This window comes from Chiroxiphia lanceolata, chromosome 2, assembly GCF_009829145.1.
Source record: "Chiroxiphia lanceolata isolate bChiLan1 chromosome 2, bChiLan1.pri, whole genome shotgun sequence".
NCBI lineage: Eukaryota > Metazoa > Chordata > Aves > Passeriformes > Pipridae > Chiroxiphia > Chiroxiphia lanceolata.
Genome location: NC_045638.1, coordinates 7,149,103 through 7,169,696, shown reverse-complemented (window position 1 = coordinate 7,169,696; position 20,594 = coordinate 7,149,103).

Here is a 20,594-nt window from a genome sequence, read left to right as displayed (position 1 = left end):
AGAAACACTTTCTAGAGATCAAAGTTTATCTAGAGATAAAAGACAGAACAACAAACTATCATTTTGTAATTTCCATCCCACCCCTGACAACATTTTTCATTCATTATTTATGAAGAGACCAGTATGCCTTTTTTGGGGGAGAACATCTTTGATGGGGCTCCTTAAATTTTGGAAAGCATTTCAATTGCAGTGGTCCCTGGCAAGTTTGCTATCAATTTCAACAGCATCTGAATTGGGTACACGGTAAATTTAACAATGAAAGTAAACCAGACACTTTTAGTTCCTTATGGTGTGTCCCAAATAGCTTATAAAACACAAATGCTTCTTCAGTCATTAGGGATGAACAGGTCCCCTGGCATCCTAAATAGAATGCAAAGTGTGGATCAACCCGGGTAATAAATTGAATTAATGTGGCAAAGACATAGGCTGATGTCAAACTGATGTTACGGGACTGACTTATACTGAACTTCTCCTTGGAGACAGCAACACAGAGAAATGGTTAGTGCTTCATCTGTAGCACAGCTCCCAAGCAGTCTGTTGCCATGCTACAGTATCTAGGTGGCATCTAACTGGGCCACGTAAAGGAAAATCCTGATTCTCTCAGTGTCATTCCTTGGTTGAGGTGCTAGCAGGAGACTCATGTACATCAGCTGAGTGGGCTGTCTTCCTCCAGATGCTGCTTGGACCAGAGGAAGGTGAGGACAGTATTCACCATGACACATTCCTGTAATGACTACTTCACACTCTCTGCATTTGCACTGTGGGAGAGACCATGGAGTTGAGCCACGTACTAGATGCCTTTCACATCCCTCTGTGCCTGAACTCCCATTTTCTGTAGGAGAACTGAACCAATTTAGCATATAAATGTGCCTCTGGGGAGAAAAAATGGAGTGTGGGATTTGCCGGATGAAAGTTCTCAACAGCAAATCTAAAGAATGCTGGGAAATCTTTTGAAAGGGAACACGAAAGGTAGCAAACAGCAGAAAATGGAGAAAAACTTATCATGGAAACAAACCAGAGAGGTAGAAAACAAAAATGAAGATAGGAAAAAAAGGAAAAGGCAGGATGAGTGAAGGTTAAGAAAATATTCCCATGAGTTAAATTAAAGGAATGGAAGCAGTCAGTGACTCACGTTCACCTGGGACTCTTCCTTGTTCTCTGTAATTCCCTAAATCAGTCACAATGTTTCAGAAGTTCCAGTGCTGGAAGGATGCAAGGCCAGGGACATGTCTCCTGGCACAATAAGAACCAGTCTCATGCAGTGAACTTTCAAGTCTAGAAAGTCCAAAACCTGCACTGTTTGGTTTTGATCCAACCAAACATATATTTTTATGGTTCTAGCAGTTACTCTTCACACTGAAGTAATTCTGTGATTCTATGATGGAATAATTTAATTATACAAAATGCTGCAGATATTGAGCAACTCAGGGCTGCACTTCAGGTGCCCACATATTTTCCAGTCCTCAGTGTTTTAGGGATAGCCCACTGATTAGATGCAAGGCAAAGCAACTCTAGTACTTAACTAAAAACAATGGTGCCTTTCTGTGGGTTTCATGAACTCTGATTGGAAACACACTTTGCCATCAGCCCCTTTCCAGCATTTTGTGGATCAGCTTGGGCTCAGGCTGAGGAACATCAATGCCAAGCCTCCTCTGCAGTTTCTCCGAATTTAACTGCGTAGCACATACTACCTGACATGAAGAAAAGAAATACCACAGAAATGTAACCCACGAAAGAAAAGTCAAGCTTAGCTTACCTCCTTATGCTACAAAACACAGTTCCCTCCCTGCTCCGGGATGGTCAATGTTTGCAGTCGGAGAGGGATGTGCTTTCTGGGAGTTGTGAGAAGAGCGTCGAGTCTGGCATGGCAAAAGCACTAACGGAGCTGCTGCCTTTGCCCTGGCTGAGGAGGAGCCCAAATTCAGTCACTTTAGGTTATTTTACTGGAGCTAGAAACCATGGACCTCATAAAACACTATGTGTGATAGCTGCTGCTGCCTCTTCTCACCTTCTCTGTAACACCCTGGAGTGACAGGCGGACTAGACAGAAGATCCAGAAAGGACCTTGTTCTGAGCACTCAGAAAAGTCTGACACCTCACCATTATCATCTCAATAAAACGTTGCAGAAAAAAGGCCAAAGAAACCCCCAGAGCCCCTGTGACTACTGGAGAAGCTGCTGCCCTGGGCAGCCTCAGAGAGTGCACCCTCTTGTGCCTCAGAGGGTGCTCCCCTCCACAGTTGTGAGAAAATGCCGGAGGTTTCACAGGCCTCTTTTACAAACTTTTACAAAATCCAGTGAGTGAGGGGTGGCACCGGAGTCCCACAGGCAGGGATGGCTCCAGGGTGAGGCCAAGGAGGCCTCCTGATCATGACACTGCCATCTTGGATCCAGGCACAAATGTTTTCTGTGGCGCTCGTAGGCAAAGTCTCAGGCAAATCTTTAGGTGTCATCTTAGACCAAAGGCTTAATCTACTTCCAGCAACCTGTTCTGACTCAGAGAGCTTGGACAGGAGCAGTGTAACTCATCTGTCTGGCCACGGGTAGGCAAAGACAAGCTGTTAAGATGGAAGGTCCGACCTCTCCCCACAGGGTTGGGGTACGAAGAAGGAGTGGCCCAGTGACAGATTGGTTACAAGCACACAACTTCCAATGAATTAAAATGTCATCTAACCTACAGGGAATATATTGCAGCTATGGCAGCTTTTGAAGCCTCTTTATATTTACCTGGGCAGCTTTTAAAAATGGTTTGAAAGTAATAAATACCAGTGAAGGTCACAGTATAGTAAACAGGGGGTGAGCCTGCATTTCAATTGGGAAAGAGCACTTGAGGAAGTCCTGGAGTAGAAAGTCATCCTGTTCTTACCAATCTGCAGTAACCAAGTAGAGTGCACATCCAGCCAGGAAGACTGCAGAAAAGACCTTCACCCTACAGTGGTCTGAGGACAGCTGACATGGATTGATTTAAGTAATATGCTATTAAAAGCTCTTCTGAATGATTGCAAGCTATTATGTGGCTTCAGACTTAAGCACATTTAAACTGCATATTGTTTAATTGACACAGCATTAGAGGTCCTTTATGGACATTACTGTTGCTCATACTGTGACAATCTGAATACAGAGTTGTCATTATGTTAGTTTCTATACAGACACACCACCAGGGGGCGCTTTCACCGCCGCGGCCCGGGTTCGATTCCCGGTCAGGGCACTCCCCCGGGCAGGTGGAGCTCGTCAGCCCTGTAAGGCCATCCATCTAAGAGAAGGTCACTCTAAACAAACCTACGTCCTGAGGACCTCACTGCCACCGTCCAAGCTTGCTCGGCCCCAGCAGATGAACCTTAGGATTAAAGGGTGGGCTCAGCTCAGCGCACACTGTGTCTCACCTAAAAAAATCCACTGCGCAGGCTCGAAGGGTAAAGACCCTTCCCAAATCTTCGTTCGCGAAGACTGGCCATACATACAGACACACATACAAGAAAAGGAGGGGAGAGGATACCATCCATGGCATAGAAATGGCATCTCAGCCTTAATGATACCTGTCAAATTGTGCTGCTGCAATGCATGTCACCTTAATCCATAGCTGAGTGACTAGGGGATGCATATTTCTAGCATGATATTAATAACAATTCTTACTAGTTTCAGAAATGCACTGGTTCTACTCCAGTGCATTCATCAAGGCAATGGTTGCAGTCTGCTACTATACTTCCCACCCATTTTCTCTCATCTTTCTAGCTGGGTTCCTGTATCAACTGTGAAAATAGAGGACATCAGAGGACATACTACTACTACTACTACATTATGACGCACTGAAGAGAGGAAGACACAGCTATATTTAAATCAATGTTCCATAGAGAGTGTTCTACATTGGCAAATAAGTCCTTATACATTTACCTGTCATAAGATTACCATATATTAACGTAGAAATGGTGATACATAATTTTTTTCTTATTTTGCTGTTCACATATTCCTAATTCCTTTTCAGCTTGACTCCTCTTAACATGCCAATTGTAATTTGCAAGCTTAAAATACAAATTCTGTTTGTGAAGAAAAGATTCTGTAAATATTATATCTCCCCTGGAAGAGGGGGAGATTATTTTATGTCCTCTTTAGCAAATTATTTAGATAATATCAAGTCTGCTTCAGGTTAGAATTTCTGAGATGTAAATATATTTTAATATGCCATCCTTATACTAAGTATATTATAAATATTTGTGCTATTTTAGATATTTTGGAATACTTGCAGTAAGAGATATGCTGCAGCTAGAAAAAGAATATTAGACTACAGAAAGGGAAAAGATAAAAAAAATTAAATGTCCTAAATATAGGCATCTGTCCTCAAAAGCCCATGCTCTGAGGGTGATATCATCCTGTCCCTGTGCTGCTCAGCAGCTCAAACCTATCCTACCCATTCAGTGGGATTTCCTCCGGTGGAAACCAAACAGGTCATAGCGTGGATAAAGGGAATTGTGTCCACTCCATCCATGCACATCTCAGCCTGGCTTTCTGCCAGGGTGTGGTGAAGACATGTACCCAGGCAGAGCATGGGTGTTTAACCCTGAATGTTAAACTTGCACCATCCATGCAGGGCAACTCGATGGTGTGCACAGAGAATACCAAGCACTGAAATACTGAGTGTACTTCAGCTGTCTGTCGGAGGGTAGGAGGAGGAACAGAGTGAGGGAATACCTCTGAAGGATAGGACAAGTGTTGCTCTGGTAATGACAAGGTGTGGGAGGAAGATGAGGAAGGTTTAGAGCTAAGGGAGCAAAAAAACCTCCAACTGAGAGATTCTAGAAGATAGTAGGAACTCCTCATTTTCAAACATTGCACCATTAAATCCAGAAAAGAAGGAAAAGAAAGGGCAGGGATTATAGTTTCAGATTCGCCAGGTTGCCACTGAGCTCCAAATGAGCTGGGAGAGAAGAGCAGCTGCCTCTCATGTGGACAAGAGCCCACCACAGCAAGACATGGAGGATCCTGTCGGCTCTGACCTGGGACCACAGAAGCAGGAGAAAGCATCTCCTACAAGAGCATTATCCTGCCATGATGAGGAACAGCAGTTCTGCTGAATTCCTGGCTCAGCTGGAGAAAGAAAGCTGGGGCTGACTGGCTCTCACAGTGCTGCAGTATCACCAGTGAGATGCTTGGCAGTGTCTTGCTTCACTGAGAGCCAAAGGTTTTTGAATCATGGATCCCACTGAATTCCAAGCATGACGCTGAGCACCAGCATCACACAGTCACTCCTGAGCCCCAGTTCAGGAGGAACTTCCATCCAGAAGTCCTTGCTTTTGCTGGAAAGATACCACTGGGATCCAAGTTACCTTGCAAATGTGAGAATGTTCTGGATGAGCTGGCTTTTTGAACTGTGTGTATTATTGCCATGGAGGAGGCCACTGCATTAGCCAGTGCAGCTGTCAGTGGTTCAGGCCTGACCCTTCCCTAGACCTGTCTGCGAAGTGTTGCTGGTGCAAAGGGGGTAGAAATACAGAGCTGGGGGTTCAGGAGGCAGGGACACTGCAGAGCTGGCAGTGACATGAGCACAGGCTGCAGTGCAGTCACATCTGACAGTATGGAGAGAGGAGTCCTTTCCTCAGATGGGGAGATGTCCATGTTCTTAAAGCTGAGGTAAGGATATGGGTAAGAACTGCCTAAGGATTTTGCTAAAACAATAGTGTCCAACTGTTGTTTGAGAATAAAGAGGAAAGCTGAAAAAGCTGATATTTCTGGAGAAAAGACATAGCAGTAAGTAGCTTGATCAGAAAACAATGTGGTAAGCAATGATCTGTATTAAAGGGGCATTGATTTCAGAAGCTATTAGATTATTTCCATTCTGTGCAAAGGGGAAGCTTTGTGCTTTGGTGTGGCAGTCTGCAGTGCCTGCAGAAGTCTCTGTGAGCAATTTTTCATCCAATCAAAAAAATAAATCCTTCTAAATATGGCTGCCTAGCACTACCTCGATTGGAAGTGCCCATCTTTAAGAAACTTTTGATGGAAACTCACTGCATTAAGTGGTGGTTGTAAAATAATGAGAGTAATTAGTGCACATTATGAACTAATTATCTGAAAAAAAAGACCTTTAATGCAGACTGAATTTTTATGGTTATGTTATATAAACCTTGAAAACAGAAGCTTATACACTGGAAATGCTGAGTAGCTCTGAACTACAGTGCTATGACCAGCTAATTGAATCCATATTCCCCTGCATTCAGGGAATCAATAACTATTAGAGGGCAAAGGGCAGTGCCTTAAAAGACCAGTGAGTGCTTCATGCAAGGAGGAGTTCTTGTGATGAAAATGCAACTGTGAAATTGTAGGAACATGTGCCAGGCATCTGAAAGAGGATCATGTCCAAAACAGCACACTAAGGACATGCGCAGTCAAGCCCTAAGCAAACGCCATAAGTTATAATTTTTTCCTGATTTAGGATGATAAACAGTCTGATGTGCCAGCCTCAAAAATTGCTGGGTTTAGAGATCTTAAGCTGAGCCAAGCAATACTGCTGGACACTAGTCTTAACCAGGGTGTGAATATGCCAGTGAGCAAGTGCAAGAGGGGAACTTATTTATAGCATCAGCAGGCTGTTAAGCACTGGTGTAGCAAGACTGACTAGTGGCTTGTTGCTTACTCATGCATGAAAATGACACCTTATGGTACACAGGCTGCTGCTAAGGATAACCCCAGGGGCAACCCACTGGTGGAGAAACAGCCCAAGAACCTTCTCATGGGAGCAGCATCCTGCACGATGTGGTGGCTGCTCCCACTCCTGAACTGAGACCCAGGTGCCCTGCATCTATCTAGGCTGGCTGTGGGGAGATGCACCAAGCTGCACCGTCAGGGAAGATGGTGCTAGACCTGTGTTAAACACAGTGACTTGCTCTTCTGAGAGGAAGATCTGTCAATTCCTAACAAAAAGCCTGCTGCGGATGTTTTCACATCGCTTTATAGGTTTTTTCATAGCTAAATGCTGTCCCATATTGCTTCTAGTGGTGGGGTCAGATCAGGACACCGTGAGATTCTCTGTGTGTGTGACTGTGTGAATTTTTCATGCTGACAGAGGAAGAAGGAAGAAGGGAGGGTGAGAGAGTGAAGTAGGAATGAAAAACCATAACTATCAATTAAATACCATGCATGCTTCAGGAATCCCAGGGAAAGGAATTTTTGCCTCCTGCTCATTTTACTGCTTGCAGCTACCTTGTGCAAAATACTGTCTTGCTCACGTTTACATAGTGGGTCCGGTGAGGTAATTTAGCACATGCTAGCTGCAAGCATATGAGAGTTTCCATTACAGCTACTCCCATTCACATATACCAATGTTCTCAAAAGATTTATTAGATGTCAGTCTGGGAGAGGAAGGAGCTTTAAAAGCTTTTACATGTCAGACTCCCTTCAGGATTACCTGATGTGTGCCACTGGGCCATTTTTGAGGGTTTAGTGCTTTGTCGGTGACTGCTCTCCTTGCTTGTGACAGTTCATCTGAGCTGCTGTACTGAATTGTTTTCTGCCTCTGGGTTGCTTGTAATCGCTTTTCTTTGATTGTTCATTATTTGTTTGATGTCTGTGGCAAGCAAACACACTTTTTCTTTTTTTTCTTTCTTTTTTTTTAGTGCTCTCTGCCAGGTGGCTGAGTTGTGTAAAAAACAAAAAATACAAACACAGCATGTCTCCAGTATTTTTCAAAAACATTCACAAATTTTTAGAAAACTTAGTCTAATCCTCTCCTCTGCTTGTCAGGCCAAAATAATCCAGACAAACAAACCCACTTGTGATAAAATAAGTTATAACTCCAGGATTAACAGACACATCTACTAGCATGCAGTAGTCAGAAGACAATGTGAGAATAAAACCCCAAAGGAATCCTTGAATATCCAGACTAGAGGAATTCATTTGGACAGCCATCACAGGGACAAAGTAAACCTACCCCCAGCAGCAGACTTTGGGAGCATCCAACCAGCCGTGGGCTTTGTCTGCCCTTGGCACAGCCATGCAAATTCAGGCTGCTGGCTGAGGGAGCACAGCGGGCTGGGATGCCTGGGGGGACCAGCAGTTCTGGGGCAGGCAAAGGGCAGCAGTGCTGACCCTGTATCTCCCCTGGCAGTATGAGACTGGGGAGCCTGCAGGGCTTCCTCTTGCTTCCTCAGCTCCATCCGATCTCCTCTCCCTCTGGCCTCGTGCCCCGTGTCTCCTCCTGCAGTACCTCTGGCTTTCTTCTCTGGGAATCTCTGCAGCTAAAGGACAACATAATCTTTCTCTTTGAGAGTCATCCTGTCTCCATCACAGGTTTTTCCCTGGGCCAGATCCTTTGGATTTTGTAGCCTATGAAGCCCTTCCAGGGTAGAGTGGGGAGATGACAAGGTTTGTCTTCTTCCTCCAGAGTAATCAGAGGTAAGACAAGAAACAACCCTGTATTGGACTTGGTTTTCTCCACTGTGTTTCTTAAAAAACAGAGAGCTGGAGGAGGAGGAGTGATAAGGACCTAGGGGGGAGGAGGGAGATAGGGGAAAGGAGAAGTTTTGGCTTGTTGTCTTGCCAAAACGTGCAGTACAGATGGGAAGGCACAGATGGAGTATTTCTACTGATAGTTCAAGAAATCAAACACGAAGGGAGTTGCAGCAATTTCCTTGTATCAGTGTATTGGAACATTCTGTAGCAGCAGTTCTTAAAGAAACAGGCTGTCACTTCAGCAGTGCTTTGGGAGCCTGCACATGAATACAAACAGTCACCCTAAAAATCTGCTGCAGCAACTCTTGCCTGGCACAATGAATTGAGATATTTTCTTTCAGCTCCCATTATGTTTGCTGGCCCATCTGTGAGCACATAGGAACTAAACTATGCTCCTTAACTTAGCAAGCGAAACTTGCCCATGGCAGAGTTGCAAAGCAGCAGATGTATGGGAGCAGATCTGTCTTCTTTGTGCTCAGGTGCAGCAGAAGTCTGAAAACCAGAATAAATATTTCATGCAATAGTGAGGTTGCCATGTAAGGAGGGAGGAAAGAAAGGGATCCAGGGAAATGCCATAAAGAATTCTGCAGGTACTATACGTCAAGTCCTCTTATTAGAAGCACTGAAATGACTGAAGAGTCTCAGGAGCACAGTCCCTGCAAAGGCCTGCCAAGAGTTTCCAGTCTAATTAGCCTTTAAGAGTTGGCAGGAGGCCTTGATATCCTCTCCATTGCAAAGAGATCTGTGACTGGATACTCGTTTGTCTCTGTGGGAAAGTAGATGCTTCCAGTTCCAGCCTCCTGGTCTCTGTGGGGTCATATCCCTGTATGATTTCTGCAGCTGATAGCAGGGCAGGGAAAGCTGAACAACAGTGTTCTGGCTCTGGCACATGACACCATTTCTCTGTTTCCCCAAAGACACCCAAATGGATGCTTTGGAGGAGGCTAATGGGGGTAGGAGCCTCCTCTCAGAGCAACTAAGCAAAGAAATGTAGAAACCCCTTCATTGTTTCCCTCCACATTCCTCAAGTGAAAGATCTCGGGAAAAATTATTTCATTATCTTCTCCTGTTCCGTTTATCTTCTTTTACTGTGGGAGACGTGACTTAAGACTATTAAGATATATGTTGGGTTCAGATCATAAAAAAGTATTCCTTATCCATCTGTCTGTCTGGGTTTTTCTGAGGGCAGTTGTCACCAGCACATCTAAGAAAGAAAGCTTTTGAAAATAACTTTTTTTTCCAGATTTTGTTGATCCCAGCACAGGCATTTTCTTGCCTCTCACATTCTGATTTTCATCCTGCTGCGGTAAGCAAATGGGAGTTCTAGAAATCATTAATGCCTAATTTAGGCTGGCAATTAGGCAAAATCTAATGAGCTGCTCTCAGGTTTAGAATCTAGTACTGCTGGATGCAGCCTCTAATTCTGACACTAGCTTTTTTTTGGGTGGCCAGGATGAATTCCCTTCCCCTGGGTCAAAAATTACTGTTCTTTTTGAAGCTACATGCTGTTTGGGTTTATTACTTAGGATTCATAAAATAATTTGGAAAGGAAAGGTAGGAAATATTGTTCTTACATTTTAATGTGTGTCTGAATAGATTTGAAATCCCTACGCTGGTCACTTCAAAACTCTGTCTTGGGTGAGAGAATTCCTGATCTTAGAAGACTCACACATTAAATTCAGTAACAGCATTGGTCCAAAAGACTCAATGCTCAATGGAACTGATCAGCGTGCCAGCATTATGCAGTAACAAGTCTGACCATCTAGAGGGATTGCTGAGATGGAAAAGGTGACAGTGACCACCATATCTGTCAGACACCATTTGCCATTGATTCTGTGAGTATTTGGAATTCAACAGCGTCATGGTATATAGCATGTTTTGGTGTTTTGTTTTTTTTTCCCCCTGCATCATCATCAGCTTCAAAAGTGAGGTTAAGGTAGGACTATCTTCCATTAAAAAAGATACTTGAAAAATCCTTTTAAAAGATCCTTTTAAAGAGTTCGCAAGAACAAAACAAACCTCTCTCAAATAAATGAAAGCCTCATAACACAAGTGTTTACTTAAAAGCTGCAACTGAAGCTCCTGTCCCTGAGTTGAATCTCTCTCCATGATAAATTCATCTTCAAGGAAATAAAATAGGAGGAGTGATCTTTACTTTCCTCTCCATCTAGGCTGTGAAGGGCTCTGTTCTCTGCTTTGAGATGGAGAGAAGATAAAAACTTCAGAGTTACCATTTTCATTTAATGTCCATGACACCAGCCCCAGCGTTCTGAGGGTTCATCCTCAGAAATCAGTTCTGGGGAATGCTGAATGATGGTGATGCCAATGCAGACAGCACATGTCACTCTGCAGTGCCACTTTAGCCAACATGTTTTGGTCAGTGAATCACCCCCACGGCTTAGCTGGATTTGGTCCTCAGTGATTTTGCAGTCAGGAAGAGATACAGCCTGAGCTAAAAAAGGACTGGGCTGAGGACAAGAGCAGAAGCACCAGACATCAGACACGAAGGTAAATGTTCACTTGTCCTGTTTGGTGATCCAGAGGGAAAATTAAGAAGCTGTGTCACATAGGAAGATGGCAGATGACAAATCCTTTGGCTTTGTGAAAGTCTTTTCTTACAGAGGGAGATATGAGCATTCCATCCTGCCTGGCAACAACTGTTAAGCATCCAACTCAAACCTATCATGTCTTTTCAGGAAATTGAAGAGAAATCAGAAATTTTGAAATTAATGTCCCTTTTCCAAATTATAGTTTTCTGCCTGTTCACAGAGACACTGAGTGGTAAGGAGCAGCTGAGCCACCTGGGCTGGTTCTCTGCAGTATGGACTTTGGGAAACAGGACCAGTGTAGAAGTTCAGAGGATTTAATGCCACAGGAGTCACTAAGGATAATGGTAGATGAGGAACATAACAACAACCAGCAGGTCTACCAAGAGATTCCTTCACAGAGAGTGAGTTAGTGCTGTTTGTCTACAATTCAACGAAAACTGGAAATAATAACAAATTAATTCATGTGAGTGTGATGCTGATAAGAGATCCTGCCCAAGGTAATATGATTTTCCATTTCACATCTCAGTTCAAAGCTGTGATGGTATAGAATCACTTAGGTTGGAAAAGACCTGGAAGGTCATCAAGTCCAACCATAATGAAAATACACATCATCTAAGGACTCCAAGGCTTCTGTGAGCTCTGATGTTCAACAGTGGGAAATGTGGAGATTTTCATATGCAGCTGGATACTTGCAGGTTTAAAAACATTTCTACAGTGGGTCATCCTTAGCAAGTCCTACAGTCAGCAGGCAACCTTTCTGGCAAGATTTCATTTCTGATGCCTCTTCTGAACAAGAGAGCACAAAGAAATGAGAACTGAGAGAATATGGAAATATTCCAGCCTTGTTTTCATTTGCTGGTATTCTGGTTTGGTTTTTTTTCAATGTCATTGGGGAGTTATTTTACATGTAATACCATAGAAAAGAATTACTTGTTTTGGCTAATTACGTAGTCCTGTGATCACTGGCCTCTTCAACATTTTAAATTCTCTGTTTCAAAGTCTTCCTTCTACAGCAGCTTAGTGCAGCTAAGCAGATATGTGACAGATGTTTATAAGAAGCACGAAAGTGAATTAAATAGGAGAAGTCAGATAAATTAGGAGTCTAGGGATGTTTGCATCAGCTCTTCAAGAGGGTTCTGCTATGTGAGGAGTTTACTGCCTGGCAGTTTATTTCTAGTTTGTTTCCTCCACACTATTCATTTTTAACCATGATTAGCCTTTACTGTGACTAACTTTATAAGCATAAGTTGAGGATTTATTTTAAGGAGCACATCTTCCACATATATTGAATATATAACTCTTATACTTTTGGTAAGAGAAGGACTTCAGACAATACATGAATATTCAAGCCCTCTTTAAAACAGAATGTCTCTGTGTACTAGGATTGTATTTCTACTCTTTCAAGGACAGGACGACAAATTCAAAAAGCGTTTGTATCATTGTCTTTCTGAAATAATCAGATGTTGAGATCAGTGGTTTCAGGAGTAGACTATTAATTGTGTTGCTTTAGGCTCTTCTAGGAGACAAGGATGGTGAGATAAGAACCTAAATAGAAGAGAATCTGGTTTCTGGGACAATCATACCAAATCCAATTTATAAGCTGTTAAACATATGAAGGACAAGCTGGAAAAAATCTTAGGAAAATTCAATGGCCTAGGCCCCAAAGCTATTGGCTTTTGTCCTTTGTTCAAGCTTTGAAGGGAAGATATTTTCACGGTTGACACTCACAGATTGTTTTTTACAGCCCGACAAAGCAAACACAGTGTTATGATGGAGATAAACACATCTTACAGATTTTATAAACATTACAGATGTCACTTTTGCTCCTGAGAATCGCACCCTATGAACCATCGTGGGACAAAGTGCCCTGGCAGTGGATGTTATCTGGCCCTTGGTTTCTAACAGCATAGTCACAGCTGTTATAATTTTGCCTTACATCCTTGATATAAATGTCAAGCACCCTGCCGTATTGTGTACTGTTCCTGGAGAAATGATCCATTAAAACCATCTATATGAGAGGAAGTATTCTCAACACTCCAGAAAGAAATTATATTCTCGTAGAATAATAGAGGAAATTGGCTGGCTTGCATGGACCATACTGACAGGGAGCAAAACTTGGCTCTTCACTAACCACCTCCCCATGCCAGAGCTAAGGGCATCCTGTCTGCAAGGGGGACACACAGGCCTCCTAAAACTCTCTGCCTCAGACCCTTCATTACAAATAAGCAAGGCTGTGCAGCTGGACAAAAAGAAAATGGGTAAAGCACATCAACCATGAGGAATGGAGGCCAATAGAGTGGTACATGAATTAAAAAATACACAAAGGTTAGCAAATGCAAATGCAGAAGTCAAAAGAGAAGAAGCTGAATTCACAACGCTCTGTACGTTTCAGAGGATTAGAAGTGCCAGTGTTCAAATCACAGAGATGAGTTTCCAGCTTATCATAGTCTAAGTGTTCCATCGCTTGCATGCATATTGGATAATGAAAGGATTTGTCTGAGAGGAGAAGTTTTAAGGAAAGGAAGGCTACGTAAGTTGCTCAACTTAAAAGAAAAAAGAAAAAACGAAAATAGTTGGTTTCTTATGATGAAAATATCTCTCCAACCTGCACTTTCAGTTCTACCAGGCTGCAGTTCCAGCTGGAGAAGACTCCCTCTTTGTTCCCAGTCTGGCCTAGAGGATGCTACCATCCACTGCTGCAACTCCTGTGAATTCAACAGGAGCTTTGCCACTGGCTGTAATGAGAATTTGATTGTGCTTTCTGTCGGTGTGCTTTTAAAAGGGACTTAATTACTGCATCAGGAGGGGGCCGTCAGACAAGATATGGTAGTTTCTTATAATGGTCTTAAAGGCAGTTGCAAACCAAAGGCCTTATGAATTTCTTATAGGAAAGACACACCCAGTGGCTGCTGCTTCTTTCACACCCTGCTTAGTCTGTTTAGAGGCTGACTGAGGTCATGCAGAGACACTTTCAGCTGCTTTGCACGCTCTGTGCAAAGGGGACTGTGCTCAAAGGAAACCAACAGTGATTCTTGCCTCAGGAAGAATGGAAATGGTCTCTCCTTTTAAGTTCACCCAGTATTCAACAATTTAAAAACACAGCACTCTCACTCATCCTTGGAGGACATGATTTCTGAGGCTCTTTTCCCTGTTGTTTTCTGACTTAAAAAGGATTCTAACTGACGGCCCTCAGCCATGGTAATGAAAATAACTGATCTGGTTAGAAGTGGTGCTAAGCAAGCTTCTAGATTTAAGAAATTTTACTGTATAAATCTATTCAGTAGTGGGGGATTAACATGGTCCAGATTCAAAGAAGGGGACACTGCCGTCCACCTGGAGATAACCTCCAAGTGCTCACATTAGACACTTTCTCTTTTTCTGCCCTAGTGCCCTCTGTACACTCAGTTGTGGCCCTCTCTTTGCATTATTTTCCTTTAAAACTAAAGTAGGGTGGAAACCAGGTTTGTTTAGACTGCTACTCTATGCTCAAACTTCCAGTGAAGCTGAAAGAGCCTAAGATCATCTATAGGCTGTAGAGTAATGTGCTTTGTGGCACGCCCTGCAGTCTTGGTCCCTCAGTTATCCAGGTCTGGGATTTGTCCAAAGTAGATATTGGTTCTCTTTTTGGGTTGTGCAGTTCCTGTATCCTTTAGAGTACAGGGACTTGGGAATGAGGGCTGGTTGACCCTACTGAATCAGGAAGCAGTGACTCCCAGAATAAGCAATCCAGGGGCCAGATGCCTGTGGAAGTCACATCTCCTTGGCATAGAGGCTGTCAGAAGTTGCCCTCAGATATTATTCCTCTGCAAATAAATGTGACTTAGGACCTTCAAATCCTCAAGATGCATGTTCATGAGGGTTCTAGAAGACCAGAGGGCAGTTTCTAAGATCCGTCTCACCTTCTAAAATAACCAGGCTTTCTCATTCCCTCAGAAGCTTAAATCACTGCACTTCAGTGAAAGATACAGATACTTTTTATTTTTTAAACTTACAACCACTTTTTCTCTTGCATTAAAGTCTCTTTTATTTTCAAAAGCTTTCCACTTGAATTATGAAGCAGATCACAGGCCAGCAGAAAACCATTCCCAAAAGAAAAAGGCAACATAATGGAACAGAAATTAAAATACACATTCAAGCAAAAAGCACCAGGAGTGGTCTGGAACAGAGCATGGATATCACTTTAAAAAATATAAAGTAAACAATTTAGTCCTAACACCCACGCTTTAAAAATTGCAGTGCATCCTAACATCTTCCAGATGTGAATTTGATTAGGACTAACGTTAGATGGATTACAACCTGCACATAAAAAGCATTTCTTTGCCAGAGATTGAAGAGCATAAAGATTTGCTAAAGTACAGGGAAAGAAAGGAGACGAACCTTCCCCTGCCAAAGACTCTGCTAATGAATGCAAGCATGTTACTGACAATCAAGGAAAGAGAGAACTTCCCACTGTTCAGTGAATTTGGTAGAACTTCTCACAGGAAGGATGTAGCAGAGAGGATGACTGAGTAAAATCTCCTATTTCTGCGTGGAACCAACTGCTTTCTACAAGCAAGTGCACCCTGGAATCACCGAGGCATAAATGCCCACATAACAGCATATAGCCAGCTAAGTAAATGGCATCGAGCTCTGGCTTGTGTACATCTAGCATCCCTAATCAAACCTGGAACTTTCCCATCATGGCTGAATAACCTGAGTTTGTGTGGCTTCCTTGTGTGGAAATTGCATGTCACCTTGGGCAGGAGCAGGCAGAGGTTTCACAGAGCACGCAAACATCCTTCTTGAATGCTGTGTTTGTCCTGGAGACAGAAGTAACTCTTGTCTTTCCAAACAAGGATTCCCAGAAGATGTATTTGCCTTTCCACTGGAAAGCCTCTAAGCTTCATCCCTAGCAAGATGAACACTTTTGGAGTCAGAAAAGGTTGCTTCTTTGCAAGACTCTTGGGGGGGTTTCTCTGTCCGTGCAGGTGATTGTGGCTCATGTAATCTGAGCACTCTCAAAAGTTAAAACATTGGTGCTGTTCTATACTATCATATCTGAGCACTGCCTGGCTTCCCATGCTTCTTAAGCTCCTGAAGATTTGCTCGACCTTATGCTGGGCTCACTGTGAAACCAGGATTCATCTCTTTGAGAGGAGAGGCTAGATATCAAGGTGGCACATCCTCAGATCTCTCCACAGATGCAGGGAGAATTCCCCCTGCTGTCTGTCAAGGAGTAAGTTATAAGGACCTTTGCTTTTCTTAGGGTAGAGGATGAGAGGAATCAGACACCACTCTTTCTCCATGGTAAGCATGTGGCATTTTTTTAAAGGTAAGTTTGAATATAAGTGGGTCAAAAATAATTAGAGATAAACACAGGAAAAAATCATCACGTATTTCTGCCAAAGCCTCAGTCCTCAGCAGCTACACTGAATTTGGTGTGGTAGAAGAACCTTTCTGAATAATTATTGTCAGCTCTAGGAAAGTACAGCATGCTCTGCACAGCATGCCAAAAATGCCCCTGAGCAAAAAAAATGGCTGCATTACTATTAATGCTGGTCATATTCTGAATGAAAAACTTACTTCCTTGGTAAATTCAACATCTTAAAGGTGAAAGAGCACCTTCCTGAAACAGGATGTGCCTTTAATATAAATACATTTTATGAAATATATTTGTCACCATGAAAGAGATAATGACACTGCAAGCAGGTAAACAATAAGAGGCATCTGGCTTTCTTCTCCATGCATTGCCAAAGGATCAGCATGCACATCTCAAATAAACTTCAGAATTTTTCAGCCATCTTCCAGCATCAGAAGGAATTGGACACTTTTGTATATGGCAGCTCATTGACCACTTCATGTATGGCACATCAACTTCTTGGGAACTGTATCCACTTGCATCAGCTGAGAATGGCTGTCTGTGAGCAAAGAAAATGCTGCTAACCCTTGTGTCTCACTTAAGAATTTAAGATACAAGTGACTAAACAAACTGGCGTCAGTTGTAGAATATCTGGCACAGGGATTGGTCAAAAGCTGGTGAAGGAAAAATGTTGTACTTTGAATCTTTGGGCACCTCCTGAGATTTTAATTCTTTAGGTAATAATTCTTGGGATAATTCAAACTAATGTGAGCCAGCTGCTTCTGGCATTGCAGAGTGAAAAACTGAAATGCAGAAAGAACACAATGACTAGGAGTCAGAAAAACATATTTGCAGTGAGGTACTCTTCTCCTCTCTAGAGCTGATGAAAACTTAGCAGCCATTTAACTCCCCGTGTCTCTTTTAGGACTGGTGGTGTAAAGAACAGCAACAAAGACTCAGAGATGACTGCAAACTGTGGAAAGAGGAAAGACAAGAGGGACAGTTAATCTGTAGTTTGCCACAGTTAATTCACATGACTTACGTTTACTTGGAAAATCAAATGGACAGGCAGGGAAACCATTTTCCTGAGTGCCAAAAGTCTTAATTGTGTAACCTTTTTGATAACTACTCATATCTCTTGTCATAGCTACATATCATTGCAAGAAAAATCTGTTCATGCTGAAATGGGGTATGAATAACTTGGAAAGGACTAACAAACTTTTAAAGGGCAAAGATGGCTTGGAGCAGCAGAAAGGAAGAAAAAACAAAGCAGTCTCCAAATGTGATGAGGAATGGGGGGAAGAAAGATGCCTTCTGCACCTCCTCTGGCAAAATTCTGAGATCAACAAGGAAATAATTGAAAACCATTAGCCTGGAGAAAGATGCAGATAACAAAGTAGGTTCAAGGAGAAGCTTACACCAGTATACAACTGTCCCAGCAAGAATGTTTATGCACAACTTCATGGCAGCAGAACGACTCCATTTATTACAGTTTCATTTATTGGCAGCTGACAATTGTAGTCTGTTCAGAACAAACACATTGCAGTCTCTGTCCTCACAAGTAGTCAGTTTAGCGAGAAAAAAAAATAATTAAGGTCTTTCAGAGTTCCTTCAGCGTGTTTTAAAGCAAAGATGTTACAGTGGCTCACTCTTGCATTCACCATTTTTATTGGCTGTTGCAGACAAAAAGGAAGTTGCTTATTAACTAATTTGACCTCCAGGATTGCCCATTTTTCTTCCAATTTGGTTCTTCTCTTCCTTCTCAGGACGAAGTCCTTAGGCATAGACCAGAGGTTAGGATGGACCTTCCCTGGCCATGTCCTACACTAAGCCTTTCTGTTTTGCAAAGGTTGGGCCACTGTTGGGACATGATGTGGAGAAAGAGCAGAGAAATCACTGAAGGCCATGAGCCCCCTGTAAGGACATTCCTCCTTCTCTGCTCATCGTAGTGCAATGCTGCAGCCATAAAGTTCACAGCTTTGGTTTTAGTATTGAATGTGGGCCCCTCTGTGCATACAAAATACTATAAAACATTCTGTGCTCCTCAAACTACAACAACACAGCATGGAGAGAAAGACTGATTGCCTTTCAAAGCCCTTGTGTATTCATAAAGTTTTAATGGCAAGGGGAAGGACTGTTTCAGACCTTTATCACCTGGAGGTGAAGGATGACCCATAAAAAAAAAAAATTCTGATCATTTAAAGGAAGAGAAAAAGTGTGATGTCCATCACAGTTTATCTTGCTGCCCATTGCTAAAGCACCTCTTCACAAAATCTGGTGTCATGTGATATGGGACACCTATTGCAATCCCTGTGGGTGAGAATGGAGCACATTAATTGCACTTACTGCTCCAAACTCTGTATGATGCGGTGCCATGGCAGAAAGACAGGTATGTCTAGAGGTGGAACTCTTTACTAGTCATTACCAAGTGGCTGAATTTCTGATGGAGAACACTACATAGTCATTCCAAAGGCAGTAACTCAGGTCGTAACAAAGAACCTGAGACACACGAATAAAAGCCCCATTTCTATTTTATAAGATGCATAATGGATGTCACATTCAGTGCTTCTTGCGTGAACAGGCTGCTTATTAAGCACAGTCTATGACTTTATTTCATTTTAAAATTACCATCTTTTCTAATTATTCTAACTTTTTAGACTTTTCTCCCTTTTAAATAAGGATATTTTTAGCATGAACCTCAAGTTACAAACAGCAGAAGTTGCTATAGAAACAGTAAAAGCACTTTGTAGAATAAAAATGCAGGAAGAAATACCCTTCACTATTTATCTGCTGCAGACAATAAGATAGAATCAATACATATAGGACTGTGTGTGTGTGTATCCATACATATGTATAGATATATATGACTTTCCTTACTGTATTATGAACTCTTCAGTACTTGTCTTTGTAGCCTTTAATTTAGCCAATTTTTGACACTTCTACTGTAGCAGTTTTTCTCCCCAGCTACGTACAACTACCCCATAACTAAGTGCCCTGCATGCATCTCTGAATTCAGTCAGTCAAAACACTGCAAGTAAAACCTATGTGATGTTGCAGCACAACTAAAGGCAGGTGACTTGGATGGGGTAGTGGGGGAAAAAGCTGTTCAGCAGTCCTATTACTATCCCATTATTTGGCCCTCATCACACACAACATTGCTAATAGAGAGGCTCATCTGGCTTTTTCCTCCCAACCTAATCAGCCCCTACTGTACAGATATTTTGATTTTTCTTTGAAGGCCTTTAGCTTGTTGTCTCAGTTGTAAAAATAATCTTCATGCTCTAGCAACTTTAAATTAAACAAAGGTAACTTCCAGTCATGGGATTTGTCTGAAGTCCACATCTTAAAATGCTTTGCAGCCTCTAAGCCTTATCCATGTAGAGGCTAATATGAATTAAGTATTATACAGTTTTAAGGCACTGGGAAGCAGACTCCAAGTCTAGCGCAACAACATGGATTACTAAACCTGATTAATGGGAAAGAATACTATATAGATTGGACTTCATGTACTCATTAAATTGTAACAAAAAAACCCCTCACATTCAGATGTTTCACAGTCAAACTGCCTGCAAGATTGGGCCTGAAACATATTTTTCGCTTCTGCTCTTAAACCTTTTATTTAACTTCATTGTTCTTTGTAATGATTCAGCTTTACAGTCATTCTGTGTTAACAACAGGTCACAAAAATAGCTACCAGAGATAATTTAGAAATAGTTGATCCTGCCCTGTGGGAGGAGAGACTGGAGGCAGCGGAATGAACTGAGTAGGAGTCAAGGACCCTTCCAGACCTATTTTTTATGTGGTCTGTTATTGCTAGAATAGTTCAACACTGTCTAAAGGAACAAAATTTTTTTCTTCTGCTTCAGAATTCATATACAATGCTAGCAAACCACTTAGGACCAGATTTCTGAGTACTTTGGTACCTCAGAGAGGAGGTGGTTGCTTACAGTGATTGCCAAGTGGATCCTGGAAATCATGGTAGGTGTTTTTCTGCATGTTGGTTGCCCAAATAACTTTGTGAAGCTGCTTTTACACAGATTATCATCAACTGTGAGCTCTTGTTTTCCCAGCTGTCTGCCTAGCTGGTGCCTTGGTGTCAGTTTTGCAGGAGAGCTTTGGACTCACAACTCCAACACAAAGGGAGCTACTTCCTGGTGTATCTGGAGCTGTGTTTAAGTCCACTCACTCAAAAAGCAGAAAACCCCCACATCATAATGGCTAACACTGTACTCCAGGTGTGCTGTGCACCCCAGCAATGCCCTGGCCCTC